Below are 18,029 nucleotides of genomic sequence, written 5' to 3'. Positions count from 1 at the left end.
TAGAGAAGAGAAAACAAAATCACTAATCTTTTCTGGGAGGTAACAACAATAAATAGGGCAATGCCAACACAGCACCCTGAAAGAAATTGGATGTACCTGATTGGAGTATAACTGAAAACCATAGGACGGAGTGAACATTTGTATAAAGAAGATTTAGACCCCTTCAAGCCTGTCCACTAATCCCACCCACGCACTTTCACACAAGTGCAAGATTAGATGCAGTCTACTCTCTTGAAAGGCTGAACCACAGATATTTTGGACTACAGTATCCTTGATGTGGTTGAGGTCAGAGTGGTGATCCATCATAATTAGAAACAGAGGTACTAAGTAAAAGTCTAAATATCGAACCCACCATCGGCTGTGGAGTTAATTCCAACTCACTGTGACTCTACAAAACAGATTAGAACTACTTTTGAGGGTTCCTGAGACTGTAAATCTCTACCAGGAGAGCCTCATCTTTCTCCTGTGAGACAGTTGATGGGCTTGAACCACTAACCTTGCAGTGAGCAGCTCAACACTGAGCCCACTGTTCTAGCAGTCCTTACATACTATGTTAGACTGGGTTCTCTAGAGAAACAAAACCAGAATGCTAATAATTTTATATATATATTTATACAGATAGACAACATAAGAAATAAACAGTTAATTAATCTATAAAGCACTACAAATGGCTCAGTGCAGCACACTCCCGTGAGACAGCTGTGAGACACTGGCAGTCCTACAAGTCTTGAGGGCCTCTGGGTAGACCTCTGTAGAGCAATTCAGGCTATCTGGCTACAGACAGCAAACAGCAAGGCAGGTCATCAGCAGTCAGTCAGATGACAGGGTCCAATAGTCCCAAGCTCAAGAGATATAAATTCCAATAGTGTGGCAAAGCAGGTCTTGAAGGAACCTCAAATTACAGTGACACAGTTCATGGGTTAGGTGTCCCACATGCAGTGTAGTTTGCAAATTGAGGCACAGAACAAGCAAGGCAGCTGGTCCAATGATCAAAGATCAAGAGACAAGAAAGGCAAGGCTCACCGAGCCATTTATCTCTCTGCCCTTCAATTAATCCCGCACGTGTTCATTGGCCAGGTTGGCACAATAAACCTACCTGTCACACACAGTGATACTCAAAACCCTCTTCTATGCTTGGTTCCCAGGAAGTGGCAGTCACTCTTCTATCCCACTAGACAAGAGATTAGAGGATTCTTCCCCTGGGAGATTGACTGTAGCTTCTAAAAAACTTCAAACAACCTGTTATTAGGGGATTACCCCCCAAATAAGTTGGATCTTTGCCCAATAACCTTATAGACAAACCAGTATTTCTCTACATATGCACAGTCACTTAGTACTTAATTTGCAGGTTAATCTCTCATCCTTAAATCTCTATTGATGACACTGGAATATTTGGGGCAAGGCTCTAAAATGGAGAGATATATATAAAAAAATAACTAGAAAAGAGGAACTTAGAGGAGAAAGACAATTCAGGAAGAACTATAAAGTTTCTCTCTGGTCACAGTGAATTTTTTTGTAAAAGCAGTTTCACTCAAAGCTTGGGGTTTTTTTGTTTTGTTTTATTTTTGTGATGACCGATTTAAGAAAATGGCATGTGGCTCTGAAATTTTGTTTCCTGGTAAGGAAAACTGCCACAGAAACAGTTGTGATGTTGAACACAGCTTACAAGGACAGCACTATGGGAAAAACTCAAGTGTATGAGTGGTTTTCACCTTTCCAAAAAGGTGAAATGTTGATTGATGACAAACCTTGTTGATGACAAACCTTGTTGATGACAAACCTTGATGACAAACCAACTTCCCAAAGGGACAAAAATATTGGTCTGTAGTGCATTTGGAGTTCGTTCCACAAGGCCAGACTGTTCATCAAGCTTTCTATTTAGACGTTCTGAAAAGAGACCGTAACAGTGTGTGACAAAATAGGCCTGCTTGTGGCAGATGGGGCTGGTTTTGCCTCCACAGCTCATGCAGCCATCCCAGTGTGCCAGTTTTTGGCAAAAACAAAAAACAAACAAAAAAAAACTGCATGATTCTCATGCCCCATGCACCTTTCTCACCTGACTTCACTCTGTGCAACTTCTTTTAGTTTCTGTGAATGAAGAATTACATGAAAGGACAGTGATTTGGTTACTTAGAAGAGGTGAAATAAAAAACAAGGGAGGTGCCATCAGCCATCCAAACAGATGGGTTTGAAAAATGTGTCCAAGAATGGAATCATAGATTTGACATATGTGTTAAGTATAATGGGGAGTCCTTTGAAGGTGACAAGGTTGTTTTGTAAAAAAATTAAATACTAGCTTTGAAAAATATTCCAGTTTTTGTTGAGTACCCCCTTGTGTGTGTGTGTGTATGTGTATATCTCAACACTCCTCAAAAAGACAAGAAGATACTCATGAAATAAGAAGAGGGCACTTATTTTATAAAAGACTAATTAAAAAACAAAAATTGTACATAAAAACACGATAGAAATGTACTTTTTAAATAAACATGTGGTTTTGTGTATCATTAAGTTTATTCCCATTCATAGCAACTCCACAGGGCAGAGTATTATTGCCTCTTGGGGTTTCCTATACTGTAAGTCTTTCTAGAAGCAAATACTCACTGTCATTGAGCTGAAGTTGACTTATAGCCAGCGACCCCATTGGACAGGGCACAGCTATCCGGTGAGTTTCCATGATTGAGACTATAATTTAAAAAAAATCATTTTATTGGGGACTTGTATAACTCTTATCACAATCCATACATCCATCCATTGTGTCAAGCACATTTGTGCATTTCTTGTCATTATCATTCTGAAAACATTTTCTTTCCACTTGAGCCCTTGGTATCAGCTCCAAAGTTCCATCTTTTTGCCATGGTATTGCTAGTATCTTTGAACTGCTGACCTTTTAGATCTTAGCCGAATTGGTAACAAGTAGGTCTTTTGTCCCATAGAGCCACTGGGTGGGTTTGAGCTGCCAAACTTTCAGTTAGCAGCAGAGAGATTTAAGCATTGTGCAACCCAGTCTCCTTTCAATAAACACAGTCAAGGAAACCTGAAAAGCACAAGTAGAGAATAAGAGAGGGGCAAGTAAGGAAAGTACACCTCAGAACAAGAGAGGCGAATGATAGAAATTCTGAACAAGGAAAGGAAAGAGGAACGGGGAGGAAGATGTACACACATGTGCCACTCCCCCACGAAATACATCAATAGCTAAACTCACTGCTATTGAATCGATGCATAGCGATACGAAGTACAGATAGGCAACACATCTAATTAAGAAAATATTACAAGCCATGAGAGAATGACATAAATCAGAATTAGAAAAACTAAATTTCAACTGATGGAACAAAAGAAATAATTAGACATAACACTAAAATTAATTTAAAAAATGAAGGTTAAATGAGAAAAGATAAAAGCATCAATGTATAAAACAGAGAATGCCTTAAAAGACACATGGATGGAAAGAAAAAATCACCATCAAGAAGAAAAGAATGTTCACAAGAATTCATGAGAAATTAACAAATATTGAAGGTAGGCAGAGGATAGCACGTATCCGACAAACGTGGGTCTCTGAAGGGATAGAACCAGCGAAGGAACTAAAGAAATACGAAAAACTAGAATCCAAGAAAGCATTCCTGGAATTTTTTAAAAGGAAAATACATTTTGAAAGGATACACCACTTACCCGAGAATAATAACACCAAATGAGCAATACCAAGACTAATATTAAGAAGGTTTATATAAAGAAGAATGCAGCATCAGGATGGGAGGAAGGCTCATTAACAAGGTGAGATATGCAGCTGACACAACCTTGCTTGCTGACAGTGAGGAAGATCGACGCTCTTGCTGATGAAGATCATGGACTGTGTCCTGAAGTACGAATTACAAGTCAATGAGAAGAAGAGACCCAAATCCTCACAACTGGACCAACAGATAACATTATGCTAAAGGGAGAAAGGTTGTAAGTCAAAGCGTTCATCTCATTTGGATCCACAAGCAATGCTCGTGAAAGCAGCAGTCAAGAGATCAAAAGATGCACTGCATTCGGCCAGGGTTCTCCACCTTCCTCACGCCGCGACCCTTTCATACAGTTCCTCCTGTGGTGGTGACCCCCCAACCATAACATTATGTTCGTTGCTACTACATAACTGTAATTTTGCTACTGTTATGAATTATCATGTAAATATCCGACAGGCGGGATTTATTTTCATTGTTACAAATTTAACATAATGAAACATAAAGCATAGTGATTAATCACAAAACAATATGTAATTCTATATGTGAAACATTTAGGTGTTTTCCCATGGTCTTAGGCGACCCCTGTGAAAGGGTCTGTTGTTTGACCACCCAAAGGGGTCATGACCCACAGGTTGAGAACCGCTGCATTAGGCAAATCTGCTGCCCAAGATCTTTTTAGGGTATTAAAAAGCAAGAATCCTACTTTGAGGACTAAGGTGCACCTGACCCAAGCCATGGTATTTTCAATCACCTCATGCATGTGAAAGTTGCGCATTGAATAAAGGAGGCTGAAGAATTGGTGCATTTGTACTGTAGGGCTGGCAAAGAGCATGAAAGTACCATGGACTGCTAAAAGGCCAAACCAATCTGTCTGAGAAGTAGGGTCAGAGTGCTCAGCAAGGACAGCAAGACTTCATCTAATATGCTTTGGACACGTTGTCAGGAGAGACCGGTCTCTGGAGAAGGACATCATGGTTGTAGAGTAGCAAGGCAGGTAAAAAAGGAAGTCCCTCGAGGCGATGGAGGGACACAGTGGCTGCAACAATGGGTTCAAGCGCAGGAACGATTGTGAGGACGGCGCAGGACGGGCAGCATGTCATGGTGCTGTGCACAGGGTGGCCAGGGGCCAGAAGGGCCGCAAGGGTAGTGACTAAGAAGACATAGTCTGTTTAAAAATTTACTGGACTTTGATGAAAAAGAAAGTGATTTACAAGATAAGTAAAATTAGATCACATCAGAATTTTGACAACAATGCTTTATAGTCCAAGAAAATCAAGTACTCTGAGAGAAGGTGCCCTGGTTATGTATCTTGAGCTGCTGACTAGAAGGTCAGCGGTTGCTCTGAGGGAGAATGATGAGACAGTGTACTCCGGTAAAGATGCACAGCCTTTGAAACTTTCCCACACGTGTGGTTCTACTCTGTCCTTCAGAGTGTCTACGAGTTGGAATCGACTTGACGGCAGCGAGTTTTGGTTTGGTTTTAGTTATAGTTAAGAAACAAGTAGAAAAAGGAATGTAAGCCAAAGACTCTATTTCAACATCTGATTTTCAGTGTTAAAGAGAACCAAATATTATTATGTTCAAGAACACAAGGAGTGTTGCTTGCCCGAGCCGTTCCTGAGGAATAGGGAAAAAGCTTCGGACCGCCAAAATGACCAGAAAGATCTCAGCACGAGGACTGGTGGTTACTTACCGAACTAAGACCACATGGAAATCAGAGAATGTTTTATAGCATGTAATGGTTATATGCTGAGGTATATAAATATGGACAACAGTATCAAATACCTGCCAATGTATGTCTGGTCAATTTCTACTCATGGTGACTTCCTGTGTGCAGAGTCAAACTGGATCCCGTAGACTTTTCGATGGCTGAGTTTTTCAGAGGTAAATCACAAGATCTTTTTTCCAAGGCCCTAGGGGTGGCCTCAATCCTCGATCCTTTTGTTCAGCGGTCAAGTGCATTAGCTGTGTTCACCAGCGAGGAACAACTTTGTAAAATGAGGTTGGACAATAATGAAGAGGACTGTGGTAGTTACATAATCTAGTGACAATTCGAGGATTAAGAGTGTAGGGGTGGAGTCTAGGCTGTTAATCAGGATATGGCCAATGAAATCTCTGTGGAGTCATGACCTTCCCCTAAGGATTCTCAGAATTGCTGAATTTTCCTCCTTGGAGGTGGGAGACTCTCAGCTCACACTCTGGGAGACATAGCAGCTGACAAGACACATGGACCCACCCTGATGTAGCCCTGGGAGCTGGAGAAGCCATGCCGAGACCCTGCCAGTGCTGAGATGTTTCCAACGCCACTGTATTCAGAGACTTCTACCCACTGGCCTGTGATCTTCTACATTTGGCCATCATTGCATGTGTTTTGTGAGTATGAAGAGGACTTGATAGATTGGTATTGGACTTATGGGCTAATATTGAACTATGGACTTGATCTGGACTGGGCTGAGATATATTCTCAATGTTCAATTGCTCTTGTATATAAATCTCTTTCTTATACACATATGTATGTCCATGGATTTGTTTCTCTAGTCTACCCAAACAACCACAAGGATACATATCCAAAATATTTTAACTGATCTCAGTGATATTTATAGTGTTGATATCAGTATTGTTATTCTGAGACAGTTTTTAATGCTGGATGAAGTGAACTTTGTTTCGTATATTTTTGGCATATTTTCAAGAGAGACTAGTCCTAGGAAAAGACTGTCATGTTTGGTGAAGTAGAAAGGCAAAGGAAAAAAGAGGAAGAAGAAGGGGGAGAAATCGGGAACCAATTGCAATGATTGACATACAACCCCCGCATCCCCCTACCTGGGGGATGATCAACAGAAACATGGGTAAATGGAGACAGCAGATGGTGTAAGATAATAAAAATAATCTATAAATTATCAAGGGTTCATGAAGGTGGGAGGGTGAGGGAGGAAGGGGGTAAAAAAAGAGCTGATACCAAGGGCTCAAATAGAAAGAAAATGTTTAGGAAATGATGAGGGCAACATATGTACAATGTGCTTGACACCATGGATGGTTATAAACGCTGTAAGAGCCTCCAGTCGAATGATTTATTAAAATGTATTTTTTGAAAAGAGGAAAGCCTTCGAAGAGACGGTGGACACGGCGGCTGCAACAGTGGGCTCAAACATGAGAGCCATTGTGAGGCTGGTGCAGGACCGGGCTGCACTGTGTTCTGCTGTTCGCAGGGTCACTGTGAGTTGGAATGGACTTGACAGCACCTAACAGCAACAACAAAGTAAAGGAGTGATTATCGAATTTTCTCATGTTCCCAAATATTAAGAACCATATTTTTGTGTGTGCTGAATAAAAAAAATACAAATGTAATACAGAAGAGGTTAGGTTAAAGAAAAAAACATTGTCTTGAATTTGAATGGACTTATCAGTTGGAACTCATGAAGCATTGATGCCTAGAAAGAACGATCCATCCAGGATCGATGAGCACTTGGATCAGAGTCTGGAAACACCGTTTCCTAGTCAAAAACACCAGGTGTTTGGGAGAAAGGCTGATTTCAAGACTAAGTTGTGCAAATATATAATCATACTACTTACTGCATTTATTTCCATTTCCTTTTTTAAATATTGCTTAATGTTATTCATATAACATATAGAAACACACAATAACCTGTGTGGAAGGAAGAGGATAATGAGTGGGACAGAGGGGGAAATCACAGGGATTCATTTTTCTTTTCCAGATTTCCTAAAGAACCTATTGTGGAGGGGGAGCAGGGAGAGAGGGGGGAAAAGAGGACCTGATGCAAAGGGCTTAAGTGGAGAGCAAATGCTTTGAAAATGATGAGGGCAAAGAATGTACAGATGTGCTTTACACAATTGATGTATGTATGGATTCTGATGAGTTGTTTGAGTCCCTAATAAAATAAAAATAAATGGAGAAAAAAAAGAATCTATTGTGAAACTTCTGGTGTCCTCAAGAGACTCGGGATAAAAGCTCTGAGTTCACTGGTTATTTTGCAAGGTAATGTTTACATTTGACCTTAAACTGCACTTTCAATTTTGAAAGCCCTTAATTCTGGCATTCAGAAATGTATCAGTTTCATTTATTTACCCCTTCTGACTGCTGCAGCTTTATAGATGATAACATAGACAGCACTCTGAAGCACAAAATATACCAAAAGAGTATAGTTAGAATTAACCAGAGCAAGGGGTTAAGTCCTGGTTCTGTCACTTGCTATTTGTTGGATGCTAAACACCTCATTTAATTCCATTTCCTTGTTTGTGAAATGTTTGTAACAAAAACTCTCCTGCCTGAACTCTGGGTGGTAGTCCTAGTAACTGGTATGATTGGAGAAACTCCAATAGAGTTACAGTGGCGGAGACCCACATGGGCAACCCTACCGTATCCTTTAGGGTCGCTGTGAGCCAAGGCAGTGAGTGTGACTTTTGGAAATGGTATAAAGCTGACATCCAATTATTGCTACTTTCTTTCAGATTTAAACCACATTCTTTCTTACTCTCGGAGAATATATATATAATAATATATATATATAATCAGTTTATTGGGTGCTCATACGACTCTTATCGCAATCCATATATACATCCATTGTATCAAGCACATTTCTACATTTGTTGTCCTCATCATTCTCAAAACATTTGTTTTCTACTTGAGCCCTTGGTATCAACTCCTCATTTTTCCCTCCCTGCTCCCCCCTCCCTTATGAACCCTTGATAATTTATAAATTATTATTATTTTGTCATATCTTACACTGTCCCATGGCTCCCTCCACTCATTTTCTGTTTTTGGTTCCCCCAGGGAGGATGTAGATCCTTGTAACCGGTTCCCCCTTTCTACCCCACCCTCTCTTCACTCTCCCTCACACCACTGGTCCTGAAGGGATCATCTGTCCTGGATTTCCTGTGCTTCCAGTTCGTATGTGTACCAGTGCACATGCTCTGGTCTAGCCAGATTTGTACGGTAAAAATGAGATCATGATAATGGGGAGAGGGGAGCATTTAGGAACTAAGGAATGTTGTATGTTTCATCATTCACATACTGCATCCTGACTGGCTTGTCTTGCACAAAACCCTTCTGTAAGGGGATGTCCATTTGCCCACAGATGGGCTTTGGGTCTCCTCTCTCACCTCACCCTCATTCACAATGATTTGATTTTTGTTCTTTGATGCCTGATCCCTGATCCCCTCGACACCTCGTGATCACACAGGCTGGTGTGCTTCTTCCATGTGGGCTTTGTTGCTTCTGAGCAAGATGGCCGCTTGTTTACGTTCAAGTCTTTAAGACCCTAGACACTATATCTTTTGATAGCCGGGCCCCATCAGATTTCTTCACATTTGCTTATGCACCCGTTTTGTCTTCAGCGATTGTGTCGGGAAAGTGAGCATCATGGAATGCCAGTTTAATAGAACAAAGTATTCTTGCATTGAGGGAGTTTGAGTGGAGGCCCAATGTCCATCTGCTACCTTTATACTAAACCTATGAATATAAATCTATTTCCCCATTCTCATATAAATATATCTACATATGTACATGCCTTTATTTAGACCTCTATAAATGCCCTTTTGCCTCCTAGTTCTTTCCTCTATATCCTTTTACTTTCCTCTTATCCCACTATCATGTTCAACCTTCATTTGGGTTTCAGTAATTCCTCTCAGTTACATTGTCCTTGATCAAGCCCTACCAGGCCTGCTATACCCTCCTCACCACCGATTTGGATCCTTGTCCCTGGGTATGTTAACACCACTTCCTCTCCCCTACCTCCCCCCGCTCCCATGTCCCACCGGAACCATCGGTCCCGTTGTTTTCTCCTCCAGATTGTTCATCCAGCCTATCTTATTTAGACAGACCTGGGGAGAAAATAACATGCACAAAAACAAGACAGAGCAAAACAAAGCAAAAAAAAAGAAAACAACAACAACAACAAAAAAAAAACCCAAATAACAATGACCAAAAAAAGCAACAACAAAAAAAGAAAAGCCTGTAGTTAGTTCAAGAACTATTTGCTGGCCTTTTGGAGTGTTTTCCTCTTGAGTCTGATGGGGTGCCATGCCGTGGTCCCAAAGTCTATTTTTGGTATTCTCTGGGGACTTCATTGCTCTGCTCCCCTTGTTGTCCTGTTGCATGCTCTGCTCCCCTTGTTACATTGCTCTGCTCCTCTTCTGTTCTGTTGCATTGCTCTGCTCCCCTTGTTGTTCTGTTGCATTGCTCTGCTCCCCTTGTTGTTCTGTTGCATGCTCTGCTCCTCTTCTGTTCTGTTGCATTGCTCTGCTCCCCTTGTTCTGTTGCATTGCTCTGCTCCCCTTGTTGTTCTGTTGCATGCTCTTAGTGTTTTGCCTTGGTGTGGTAGGGTCAGCTCAGGTGCAATTCCCACACTGTTTCTCCAGTGTTGTTCCCTATAGGGATATGGGTCAGTGAGGAATGTTGTGTCTCACAGTGGGGCCGGCCATATGGTCTTCTCTATGGATTGGCTGCTCTGAGCTGGAATATCGTCCTCAAGGATTGGTGGGCCAGGATGTGCTCCACTCTCTCTTCCTCCCCCTCATTTTTTCTCATGTGCTCTGATCAGACATGTCCCTCTCCCTGAGCTGCAGCTTCATTGCTGTCCGCTGAAATAAATTCTTCTGGGGAGAGGGGCAGGTTTCCAAGTAGTTAGAATTGAGGCCAGCTCCTCAGATCTCTCCACTGGTTCCCTACTCCATTCCGGTATGTTGCATTCACAACTTGGAGCACCGGGTTGAAGTCTGGTCTGTCTTTCCCTGTGGAGATATAAATAATAACACCCCCCCCCCTGCCCCAGACAAGTTAGTGCCCTGCTTCCCCACTGGAGAAATATTTTGGAGTGAATGCATGATTGTCACGGGAATTATATAGTAAACATGAAGTCAGTATACTGAGACCCAAAAATGAGAGCTAATAAAGTAAGACATCCACTAAAGTTTAAATAAGTGTAATTTAGAAGTAACATGAAAAGAAGTGACTACTTTTAAGCACACCACTGAAGAAAAAGCTAACACATCAATTTAAAATGTATAATGCAACCAATTAATGAAATTAACTCTGCTCATCTCAAACTGCAACCCAAACCATGAATGTGTCCAGTTATATCATATGTTATATAACACAGATTATTCTTATTAACCACAAAAGAGCTATCTAAAATTATGATGAATAAAATGAATGATTAAACACATAAAAATGGGCATGTGTTGTGGTTTTGACTGTAACAATAGTGACGGTTAATATGTGACCATCCTCCGAAATCCCTAAGGCAATAAATGAATAAGCCCATTGACAAACCAACAACCAGAATAATAAAATAATAAAAGACATGTTTTCTTATGTTGTTTTAATACTTTAGGTTCTGAGTTAGAACAGAAAGTGGCTAGTCAAGTATTTCTCCAAGTGTGGCTCATGTCATCAGTAAGAGGCAAGTGGACAACACCTGTCTTTGGATGGGATTCCCAGAAAAGGCCACATCAGTTAGATAGGATTCTAGCTGTAAACGCACAGCCCAAATGTACTCACAAGGAACCATCAGCCAAACCCATGAAGAGGGATGTTCTGTAAAAGAATTGGGTTGTATTCTTTACCCCCTCCCTGGGGTACGGACAACAGAAAAGTGAGTGAAGGGAGATGTCGGACAGTGTAAGATATGACAAAATAATAATTTATAAATTATCAAAGGCTCATGAAGGAGGGGGCAGCAGGGGGAGGGAGGGGGAAAAGGAGGAGCCGATGCCAGGGGCTTAAGTGGAGAGCAAATGTTTTGAGAATGATGAGGGCAATGAATGAACAACTGTCCTTTACACAATTGATGTATGGATGGATTGTGATAAGAGTTGTATGAGCCCCTAATAAAATGATTAAAATAAAATGTCATGTCATGGGAAATAAAGACAGGCTAAGTAAAGACAGTTCTAGATTAAAGGAGACTAAAGAGATATCACACTAAATATTCTATGTGTAATCTTGGACAGGGTAATGAAGGAGGGGGAAATGCTACAAAAAGGTGTTTAAGACAATGATAAATTTGGAATATTGATTGAATCTTAGAAAAAAAGTGTGATATCAGTGTTGTTTCCCGAATTTGGTAACCAAATAATGGTTATTTTAAGAGAAAATCCTTATATCCCTCATGGTGTCATGAGCTACTAAGATCAGGGCTTTGAACCCACTTCAGGAGAACATTGAGGCTACTTGCTTCTGTAAAGATGGAAAAGTCGAGGAAACCTGAAGGGGCAGTTCACTCTGTCCTGTGGGGTTGCCAGGAGTCAAAACTTACTCAATGGCAATGAGTTTGGTTTTGGGTTTTAGAAGAGAAATACACACTAAAATCGTGAGGAGTAAAGAGGAATGATGTATATAACTCACTCCTAAAGGGCTGGGAAGGGCGCAGAATGACAGGGAAAGCAAATGTGATAAAATATTGATGAATCTTGGTAAGAGTTGATGAGAGTTCTTTATAAAATTTTTTCTCCTTCTCTGTAATATTTAAAATTAGTTCATAATTAAAGGCAAATTTTCAAAAGTGCCCGCGGACCTCAATCAGAACATTGAAGTACTTGCTCAAGTCAAAGATTCATGACCAGAAATTCATGGATGTAAGGCTAGGAATTCTCATTTGAAAATCTTTGAAGATGATTCTTAGCAAGTCTTATTCTAAAGTTTGAAAATCCCTGGGGTGAAGTTCAATTGAAATTTATTTATAGACTCAGTGTCTTTGGCCATTGTTGCTGTTAGGCATCATGGAGTTGACTCCGACTCAGAGTGGAGCACTGCCCAGTCCAGCACCATCTCATGATCATTGCTATGTTTGAACCATTGGTACACCCACTGGGTCAGTCCGTCTCATTGAGGGCCTTCCTCTCTTTTGCTGACCCTCTACTCCACCAAACATGATGTCCTTCTCCAGAGCCTGCTCCCTCCTGATTACCCTGTCCATAGGACGTAAGACAAGTCTCGCCATCTTCTCTTCTCTTTTTTTTTTCTCCCTGTGTTTCAGATACTTTTTATTTCTTCAAATTTGTTTATTTATTAGGAGTGACTGAAATAAAAAATAGAATTGAGTCCCATCATCATCATCGTGGAAATGGCTTTAAGAGAAAGCTGGTCAGATGAATATTATTGCTTCCCATTTTCAACCAGTAGGCAGTTGCCATTAACCTAGACAGCCAACCGTCTGCCAAGAATGCTTGAGATATGTTATATAATACAACCTGCCCATTCACGGGGGAAACCCACCAGGAAATAACTTATGTGTACTTCTTGATTTCATCGTATAAGACCAGCACAAAGGTACCACCCATGCCTCTGAGCACATTGGACCAGGCGCCCTTGAAGAACGCTTTGCTCCCTTCATCCCAAGTGATCTTCCTCCAGCAGTCCAGCGTGCCGGTGTCCATGATTTCAGTCCTTTGCGCCCCGACTGCATCCTCATTCGGCTACAAACGGTGTCAAATGGGTAGGAAGTCAACCCAGCTACGGCTGTGACGGACTGTGCAAATCATCCAGCTGACGAAGATGTGGGTGTTCTTGGGATCCGGAAGCATTCCCTTTGCGGTGTCATAGATGCCGAAGTAGGCAGCCCGGTAGATGATAATTCCCTGCACAGACACGTTGAAGCCCTGGTACAGGCCCCTAATCCCATCAGACTTGGTGATTTTAACCAAGCAGTCACCGAGGCCTTTGCTAGACGGGTACGGGCAAAATCAAGAGGGTACACAAAGCACAAAGATGTGGTCCCCGCGGCACCGCCCGATGCCAGGTTCCCTGCTAAGTAGCGCCAGAACTGGGTCCTCTTGTCCACACCACCCAGGAAGATCTGCTCGTTTTTATCTTTGAAGGCAAAGTTGAGAGCCTGGGTGGGGAAGTATCGGATGACATTGGCCAGGTTACCACGCCAGAAAGACAGGACTCCCTGCTCCTTGGGGATACGAACCACACAATCGATGATGCCCTTGTACTGCTTATCTGCGGTGATTTGCTTGCTGGCGTGCTGCACCTGCAGCAGCAGCTTGACCCGTTCGATGGGCGCTACCGCCGTCTTGGAGATGGCCGCGACCACTCCACCTGCCAAGAAGTCCTTGGCGAAGGACACAGCGGCATCTGTTATGTTGGAAGAGAAAGAGGCGACAGGCGACCGCTTAGATGGAACCGGAACCGTCTCTGACTCCGGGGCTCTGGGCGCCATCTCCTCTTTTAAGGAGCTTCTGGCTGTAATTCTAAAACATGTGTTCACTCTTCTGTCGGTCTGTGGACTACTCAATGTTCTGGGGTTTGTTTTGTTTTTTGCCAAAGGCTCTCCGAACCGACTCATGGGGACACACATAATGTATTACTGCAGCCCTAGTCTTTTGTGTCCATCTTTTCGCCTTTTCTTATTGGTGTGCGGGATTTTACATTTGCCTTTCTGTGCATGCTTTCCCAGTCTGGATTTCTGGGGGAGGGTCGGACGCTGTTGCCTGCAGGGTGGGAGGATTTCAATTTCCAAAGCCTTTTTGAGTCTCAGTGGTCTGCTCTGTGTCCTGGCCAGCTAGATAGCTGGATGTGGCCGGTAAACCCTATTGGCTTCTGCAGGACTCTGGCTCTGGTGACTGGCCCCACACTGACTTTCGGCTAGACCGCAAGCTGTGGCTGCCATTTTCCCAACCACATGACTGTCCGTTCCCTGGCAGCATGGCGCCACTGGGTGTCCGCCATTTTGGCTGTGGGGCAACGGAGCACGTGACCCTGGCCAAGATGGTGCCCACCCTTCCAGGCATGCGGAGGGGCCAGGCCTAGGTAGCTGGTTGCTTAGGCGCCGGAGCTAGCCCTGCCTAGTCCCAGGAGCCAAATGTTTCCCTTTTCCCCTCCATTGCCTTTAGCTTTCTCCTGGTTTTTCAAACAAGCTGCATCAGTGTTCTCTCAGTGTGGTTTGTTCCTTGCTACCAACTGGTTTTCTGTTGCCCAGGCCTAGGCCAAAGGCGTTGGGAAGCCTAGCTGAGTAACTGTCAACTTTTGCCTTTCAGTGATGCTGTTTCCGGAACTTTTTGGGACAGTTCTTAATACAGCTCTGCCGCCACAATGTTCCAGCCAGAAATTCCAATTTCCCTAAAGATTCCCCCAGCTGCCAGATAGACGTCCCTTCACTTCAGAGATTTGAGAGTCTGCTTCTGCCAGCAGGTATCTTTGAAGGCCATGGGGCCATACCAAGCAGTGACCCTCCTAGCTTGTGGTCTAGAAAATGATAGGATAATGGTAGGATAAGGTGACCAGACATCCTGCTTTTGGCGGGACAGTCCCAATTTTTGGAAATAATGCACAACAATCTAGGGAACAGGGGGAGAACGGGAAGGGAATATATGGCTTACAGCTGCCATGTGGTTATTTCGCCAGGATATGAGTTTTATATTATTTTGTTAATTTTATAATGTTAAATATTAATAATAACAAATAATTGTTGAGAACTGATTATAGAGAACCGCTTATGAAAGTTCGCATTGTTGACCAGTTGTTAGAATTCGACCACCATTGTTTGGACTTAATGAACAATGGCATTTTTTTGGCATTGGTAATGACGAAAACATTTTGTAACTGTCTCTCAGACAATACACATTGTACTGCCTGCTAGTGCTAGTTAAATAAGTGATGTCAACAAATCAGCTATTCAGATAAATTAGGTAATTTATTTATTTCATAAATACATAAATTTTCTTGAATTTAGCAAACAGTACTCATTTATTTATGTTTTAGAGTGGCAGCAAAAAGTCTAGTGCCGGCCTTGAAAGTGACACTTATGACTTACGTTATGGCAAATTCGGAGAAAAATAATACAAGTTAGTATTGTTATTATTTAGAAATAAATATAGGATTAAAATTAAAATAATTTTTATAATATAGTTAATTTAATTTATAAACTAACAATAAAATATGTTCATGTAATTATGTACCTACTTGCTGTGTTTTTAAGCAACATGTATATAATTTATAATATAATTAAAAAAAATTTTTTAGATTTTTAACATAATGAGTAAGAAAAGAGGATGCAAATTCAAAGATGATATAAGAAGTGAATTTCCTTTTATTAAAAAAAACAAAAGTGGTTACATGGTAAAATATGAGAAATGTAATGGCAAATTTTCTATTTTGCATGGCGGGAAGAATAATATTTCAAAGCACTTGGAGACACCGAAACATAAAATATATTTAAATATTACTTCATCTTCCTCCAAAATACAGGAATTTTTTTGGAAAACAACTTATAGAGATGAAAAAGGAAATTAGCATTAGCAGAAGGATTTATGTCTTTTCAAATTATTAATCATTATTATTATTCCTTCAGATCTATGGACCGTACATCACAAGTTGTCAAGAAGTTATTCAACAAGAAATTTGCCTGTGCTAGAACAAAATCCGAGGCAATTGTGTGTAATGTGCTTTCCCCATATGCATTTTCAGAATTAAACAAAAATCTAGAAAAAAGTAATTTTATATCCATATATTCTGATCCATCTAATCATAAGGATATAAAGTTATTTCCAACCATTATTAGTATTTTTTATTTGGAAACTGGAATAAAAATTAGAATTTTAGATTTTGTTTCTGTGCCCGGCGAAACTTCTGAAGTAATTTTCAGTTCCATTATTATTTTGGAAAAGAACAATTTAAAACATTAAATGATTGCATATTGTGCAGACAACACGAACACAAATTTTGGAGGAAAAGCAAGAAGTGTTACAAATAATATTTTTTATAAATTAAACAAAAACCTTAATCAAAACATTATTGGTGTTGGTTGTGCAGTTCACATAATACATAACGCCATTCAAACAGCTGCTGATTTGTTGCCCATAGATGTGGAAAATATTGTTATTAAAATATATTCTTATTTCTATATATACACTGTGCATGTTGAAATGCTTAAAGAATTTTGTGAAACGGTGGAAGTCAAATATCACAAAATACTTGGATACAGTAAAACGCGCTGGCTAGCTCTTTTGGCAGCTGTTCAAAGAATTTTGAAAATATGTGATCCTTTTTATTACAGGATAAATGTCCTAGAATTTTAGATGAGTTTTTTGGAAAAAGAATCTTCAAAAATGTGGCTAGAGTTTGTACACAATCAAGCAGCTCTTTTTCAAAATGCTATAAAACGTATTGAAGGTGACAAAATTTTGATAATCAAAGTATCAAATGAAGTTAATAATTTAAAATTTCAGTGTCAAGAGCAGCTAGAAAATAATTTTCTTCCATTAACTATCCGTAATAGTATAAGCCAGCCAGAAGAACAAGGTGCAATAAATCGTGCAGATATCATGAATCACGTTAAAAAGTTCAATAGTAACTGCATAGATTATTTAGAAGAGTGGATGGTACATTACAATGATATTGAACATTTTCATTGGGTTACATTAAAACAAGAACTTAATTGGAATGATGTGCAAAAATCATTTGATCATATTACTCAAAATTTCCCATATAGTAATATTTCCAAAAATGATCTTTTTTTAACTTTTTATTAGGGGCTCATACAACTCTTATCACAACCATACATATACATACATCAATTGTATAAAGCACATCTGTACATTCTTTGTCCTAATCATTTTCAAAGCATTTGCTCTCCACTTAAGCCCTTTGCATCAGGTCCTCTTTTTTTCCCCTCCCTCCCAACTCCCCCCTCCCTCATGAGCTCTTGATAATTTATAGATTATTATTTTGTCATATCTTGTCCTATCCGGTGTCTCCCTTCACCCCCTTCTCTGTTGTCCATCCCCCAGGGAGGAGGTCACATGTGGATCCTTGTAATCGGTTCCCCCTTTCCAACCCACTCACCCTCTTCTCTCCCAGTATCACTACTCACACCCCTGGTCCTGAAGGTATCATCCACCCTGGATTCCCTGTGTCTCCAGCTCCTATATGCACCAGTGTACAACCTCTGCTCTATCCAGTCCTGCAAGGTAGAATTCGGATCATGGAAGTTGTGGGGAGGAAGCATCTAGGATCTGGGGGAAAGCTGTATTCTTCATCGGTATTACATCGCACCCTGACTGACTCATCTCCTCCCCTAGACCCCTCTGCAAGGGGATCTCCAGTGGCCAACAAATGGGCTTTGGGTCTCCACTCTGCACTTCCCCCTTCATTCACTATGGTATTTTTTTTTTTTGGATGATGCCTTATACCTGATCCAAAAATGATATTTTTAATGAGGTATAATTATTAAAAAATATATTGATAAGGAAAAGGTTAAATCTTGGGCATCAGCAAAAATCACAATAGAGAACAAATGGTTAGAAATATTTCATCATTTTGAAACAAACCATGTTCCATACAATAATGCA

General features: G+C 40.8%; 1 pseudogene; it reads right to left on the bottom strand.

Moving 5' to 3' along the window:
* Positions 1 to 12,962: 12,962 nt before the first annotated feature.
* Positions 12,963 to 13,900, bottom strand: LOC142439856 (ADP/ATP translocase 2-like; annotated as a pseudogene).
* Positions 13,901 to 18,029: the final 4,129 nt, after the last annotated feature.

The sequence above is a fragment of the Tenrec ecaudatus genome, chromosome 1 (genome assembly GCF_050624435.1).
Source record: "Tenrec ecaudatus isolate mTenEca1 chromosome 1, mTenEca1.hap1, whole genome shotgun sequence".
NCBI lineage: Eukaryota > Metazoa > Chordata > Mammalia > Afrosoricida > Tenrecidae > Tenrec > Tenrec ecaudatus.
The sequence above is the reverse complement of the archived record's forward strand: the minus strand, read 5'-3'. Positions and strand labels throughout refer to the sequence as shown.